The following is a 6,210-nucleotide window of genomic DNA, read 5'->3' as shown; positions in this document are numbered from 1 at the left end:
ATTTAAGTGGGCCCAACCCAAGGGCCAAGGGCGTCATGATATAGGTTTCCAAAGTAAGTTAATAATGTGTAAGAAAAAAAAATATTTTGACATCGAAATATCAATAGATATTTGGTGAGAAAGCATATATATATATATATATATATAAAATAAGTGATATGATGTGATAAAAATAGAAAGATAGAGAAAAATAAGAATTGTTAGTAAGATATTTGAAATATTAGGATGTCTAAATATCACAATTTAAGAAAAAAAATTGTTACAGATAGAGAGGCAACTTGAAGACTAAGCTTTGGAGTTTGAAGAAGTTTTTTTTTATATATGCCCAATTCTTTGAATGACATTTGTATTGATTGTTGCATCTTAGTCTCTATCTTAGTCATATGTACATCATGCATCATCATGTAGTGGTAAGAAGACTGCTTCTAAAGTTAGAAACATATTTCGTGCATAAAACTCTCTATTTTAATCCATTACAAGGTTATTCTTAACCGATTACTCAAATATTTCTAACTTTTAGAGAGATTCTAGTTTCGGTTTAATCAATTATCAGTTATATGTAATCGATTACACAATTTAGTTGAGACCATGTCAGGTTTTTCATGAGTCTCTACTTTAATTTATTACTAGGTGATCGTAATCGATTATTTCGTTCTTAAATGTGTTCCCATAAGTGATCAAGAACACTTTAATCAATTACATCAACAATCCAATTGATTATATTGTTCTTGAAAGCTTTCTAAATGTTGGAAAGAACACTTTAATTGATTGAAATGATAATATAATTTATTACTTCTTCGAAATAATTGACTACATTGGCTATTTAATCGATCACAGGCGGTTATAACTATTTTTTCAATAAGTAATCAACTTGTGTTCTCACTTTTAAGAGACAAGAAAAAGTGCTTAAAATATTTTTGCGACTCACACTTTCTAAACTTCATTTTCTGAAGCTCTCATGGTAAAAAGTGAGTTGTGAATTTCTTGTGAGATCAAGAAGTGACTCATTTACTCAAGCAAAGGTTCTTGCATGTGATTGATCAAGTTGTGTCTCTCCTTGACTTAGTTTTTCGTGTGTTTTACATGTTGTTAGCATATGCATGAATTTATGAAGACATGCTAGAATAGAATTTTCTAGTTTGATCTAAGGGTAAGTTTCTGTTAGGCTCTTATTCACAAAGGACCCTAGGATTGAGAACCTTAATCTCTTTTTCTAGTAAGGAATTGGGATTGATTGTGATTGCTTGTAAGAATTCTATATGCATAATGAAAATCTAATTTGGATTGAACTAGATAACTGAAGTAGTTTCTCTAGAGATAAAGAGTGAACCAGTATAAAAATTGGTGTACATTTTCTCTTGATCTTATCTTTCTTTCTCATTGTATTCTTAATCAATTTGCTAAAGTTTAAAGAAAATATTTTATTTGAAAAAGAACTTTAACAAAGGATTTTGTATTTAAAGAGGGTGCATCTCGCAACCGACCTTCGTTGTTTGAGGGAGAACAATTTTCATTTTGGCAAAAAAGTATAGAAATATTTAATCAACCAATTGATCCCGATGCATGGAATGCTATTGTTAAAGGATCTTTTATACCAACTAAAGAAGTGAATGGTGAATTGGTGCCTAAAGAATGGGATGAGATGAAAGATGAGAAAAGAAAAGTGCAAGATTATCAAAAAGCTAAAAATATTTTAACTTTTGGTTTATCTTCTAATGATTTTTTTCATATTGCAAGGTGCAAAAGTGCAAAGGAAATATGGAAAATACTTGAAGTCACTAATGAAGGCACAACAGATGTAAGAAGAACAAGAAAACACACTCTTGTATCTGAATATGAAGCTTTCTGAATGAAAATGGAGAAACTATTTTAGAACTTCAAACAAGATTCACCCATATTGTGAATCACACCTTCTTGGTCTTGGAAAAATGTTTGAAGATGATAAGCTAAACATCAAGATCTTCAACTGTCTCACAAGAACTTGGGAACCAAAGATCACAACGATCAAGGAACCTCCCCCTTAGGCTGGTATGAAATTTAATTGGATTGGGTTTTTCTCAATTCAATTAAATTTTTCTCCCAACACACCAATCAAATAGTACACTTAATGCATGTGAAATTTCAAAACTACCCCTAATACAAAAACTAGTCTAGGTGTTCTAAAATACAAAGACTGAAAAATCTTATATTACTAGGTACCCTCCCTACACTATGAAGCCCTAAATACAAGGTCAAAAAATAATGAAATCCTAATCTAATATGTACAAAGATAAGTGAGTTCATACTGAGCTTATGGGTCCAAAATCTACCCTAAGGCTCATGAGAACCGTAGGACCTTCTCCTGCATCTCTGATTCAGTCTTCTTAGAATCTCCTAGCCATGGCTCTCGTGATAGGTCCCCTCCTTAGGAGGATTGCATTAAAACTGAAGAACATACTCAATAATTGTCCATACAAGTAAGTTGATGCCTAATATTATGTCTACTTTGTAATTTTATGTTTGTGTTTAATTTGTATTGTTCAATTTATATTAATGTATTATGTTATTTTCATTTAACTTTTATTTTTATTACTAAATTATTTTTTTGTTGTTAATATGAAAATAATTTTATTAAATAAATTTAATTAATAATATTATCAAATCACACAAAATTATCAGTTTACTTAATTGATAAATATAAAAAAAATAATTAAAAACAACTTTAATATTATTTGATAAATTAAAAATAAATTATCAGAAAAATTTATGACTTTACATAAATAACTTTAAGAAAATCATAAAATAGTTAAATTATTTACGAATTTTCAAAAATCACCCCATTTAATAAATTTTAAATGAAATTATTTCCTTTTGATCACAAGACCGAGAGAGAGTTTAATTTGTGAAGTATTGTATAGTATTTTTTATTTGTTAAACGTAGTTTTTTTTAGGAGATACCTGATTAGTTTAAAATATATGGAAAATTATTTCTATTAGAAAATTGTTGTAATTATTGCCATCATAAAATGAACTGATCTTAGTACAATTTTATTATTTTGAATATTTCATATTGTAAAAAACAAAGTTTACCCTATAAAAAAAAGTTTACAATAATATATTTTATTCTATTAATTCTCAATGTAATCATTAAAACATTTAATACAAAATATACACTTTTTTCAATAATAAGAAATAATTGATTAATTATGTTAATGCCAATTCGTACCCGAGTAGATTTGACTTAAACATGTTAAAATAATTGGGTAAGTAATCAAATACTATAATTTTATATTTGCTATTATATAAAAATTATTTAAAATAAATAGTCCGTGCATCACGTGGATACACATACTGGTTTTACTATATTAATGATAAGTGAATAAGTGATCACTCATAGTACTTTTATTTGAAGAAAAAAGCAAGCCTGGTGGTTACGGTAATCTGTTTATCTATATGACTGCAAGTAATATATACAAATAGGTCATTATTTTAAATATCTAATTAATATCTCTTATTTTATTTTTTTATCTCTTTTTTATAACTATAAATTTTATTATATTTATATTTTTTCTGTTTCTTCTCTTTTATAGGTGTTAAATAACATTAGATATTTATGAAACATTTTCTTTTCGAAATTGTTTGGTGAAGAGGCAAAAAGATAGAATAGATAAAAAAAAAAGTGAACATATGTTAAAATAAAATTATCTTTTGAAAATAAATAGGAAAGAAATGAGAAGAAAAAAAAAGAAATAGTACGTGTCAGTGCCCATTATTTTTAAACTTATAATTATTTCTTACTTTTATCATTTCTATCAAACCAACAATACTCATTTCTATCTCTTCAATACTCATTCTACCTCTTCAATATTTTTTCATGGTTGAAAATAAAATGGTGTTAGTATATGTTTGGATAAATATTAGTAAAATTAATTTTAAAGTAACATAATTTATGTTTTAATATTTTAATACAAAGTGTTTTATTTAATATAAAATTTAGTCAAAATTATTTTAATTTAAAATTAATTATGAATTATATATTATATAATATTCTCCCATGTGAAACACAATGTGAAACATAATTGCTTGTGCAAAAGATACTTAACATCAGGGTTATAAAAATCTTTTCGATCTTTGATCTAGTCGAGACATTTGATAATTGGGTAAGAGTTCAACCAGTGGGGTCATTTATTAACCAATATATATATTAAAAAATTTAAAATATATATAATATACCTAACATAATAATCAATTGATATTTTTATACTCCAAAATTAAATTTATTGTCATGAACAAACTATAAAATATTATATAATCATTTATTATTATAAATTATTATTATTTTATTGGATATTGTCATTAAATTATTAATGAAACTCTTATTTTTCAAGACTAAATACAAAATTTATCGAATGACCATAAGCAAATATGTTGAAGATGCATAAAACATATAGACATTGAATCATGCGATGATAATTAGTTATTATATATTGTTATCAAGATAAAAATATATATATATTATAGGAACATATTATAGGTTATTCAATAAATAGTTATTAACAATTTAATATACTATAGGAATGGGGACAACAAACTCAACAAGGTCAAATCTAACCAACTTGGTCTAGATCATTGGGTTTAACCAAATCTGATCGTGTCAAACTAAATCGAATGTATTTTTGGTCCTTTACTTTAACCAGACTGCTTAAGACATTGAGTCTCGATTGAATCAATCTGCTCGGTCAGGCCAATCTAGTTTTTATAACTATGCTTAGCACTCATGGTAGAACTCCATTAATAATTGGAGATGAGCCCATTATTTTATAACATTAGAAAAAAAAGATAAATGAACATCTGTAATTTAGTTAGACCCCTCTAGTAAAAAAGAGAAATGTATAAGTATTATAAAATTTATAATGTAATAAAAAAAGAGACAGAACAAAAATAAAAAACATTGGTAAGATATTTAATTTAAAATAGAAAATGTTCAAGTATATATTATTAAAATAAGTTTTAGGCATGACAAACAAATTTATACTTATGGGTATCACCCCGCTCCCATCCTGAGTTTGATGAAGAATTCCTACTTTAACCAATGATGCATACATATATGACTAATACCTGATTTTTGAAAAGGAACCGGGATAGTCATATACGTACTTGGTTCCTTCCCGTACCTATTATTGTACCAAACTTGTGTAATAATTAAATTATTCTTATTTTATGTAATAATTTTTACTTAGTCTTTTGTTATTTTTTGTTTTTGTAATTAAAACATATACTCATGTTATTCTAGGATTTTTATTACAATAATTATCAGGTCATGGTTGATTCATACATTTATTTGATGATTGGGCAAGAAGTTTGGGATCAAATATGTATATGATAGAGTGATAAAGTCTTTTTTTATCTATATGATGATGCTATTTTATGGAAAATCAAATATTATTATTTTATTTTTTATTTTATTTTTTATTTTATTTTTTAAAATTATAGAACAGATACAAAAAGAAAACAGGTACCCCAATACCAGCCAGAGATGAGGATGTGAAACCAAAAACTATATGGTCAGAAATAAAAATGAAAATGGAGATGAGTTTTAGGAGATAAAGATGAGAAATCACATACATATCCTCATTCCAACCCATTGTCATGCCTAATAAGACGAGAGCCTCACTTCCTCAACCAGAGATGTCGGTAAGATATTTAATGTGTAATGACTAGCTTTTTGTTTTTGCTAAGTCTTAATTTGCCTTGTAATGGGTAGGGGTACCCCTGCTATTTCAATGATATTCTGTTTAGCCTTTAAACAAAACGTGTGACTTGTGTGAAGGTCAAAAACTCTTACACGTAGTTATTTTGGCTTCTTTTCTAATTTGTCCCTCCCAATAACTGAGCAAACTATGTGGGACTTTCACAATTTACTTAAATCTTTCTTTTTCTTTATTATCACGGCACTTCCATTTTCGTAGTAATTATTAATTAGTTTACAACATAATAAAAATCTCATACTCATAGGCAAATTACTAAAACTTTTGTAATACATTAAGCAAATAATCTTATTATATTATAGTGTGCATTTGAATTGGTAGAAATACATGGAGAGGCCAATGAAAAATATGCTACATAATTTTTATTTTTATTTTTACTAATATAACTTCAATTAAAAATTAATTAATTTTATTTAAATCTATATTAAAATTTAAAAATATTATTAATTTTATTTTTACTAAC

Source organism: Glycine max, chromosome 19 (genome assembly GCF_000004515.6).
Source record: "Glycine max cultivar Williams 82 chromosome 19, Glycine_max_v4.0, whole genome shotgun sequence".
In the NCBI taxonomy this organism is placed as follows: domain Eukaryota; kingdom Viridiplantae; phylum Streptophyta; class Magnoliopsida; order Fabales; family Fabaceae; genus Glycine; species Glycine max.
This window is presented reverse-complemented; position numbering follows the sequence as displayed.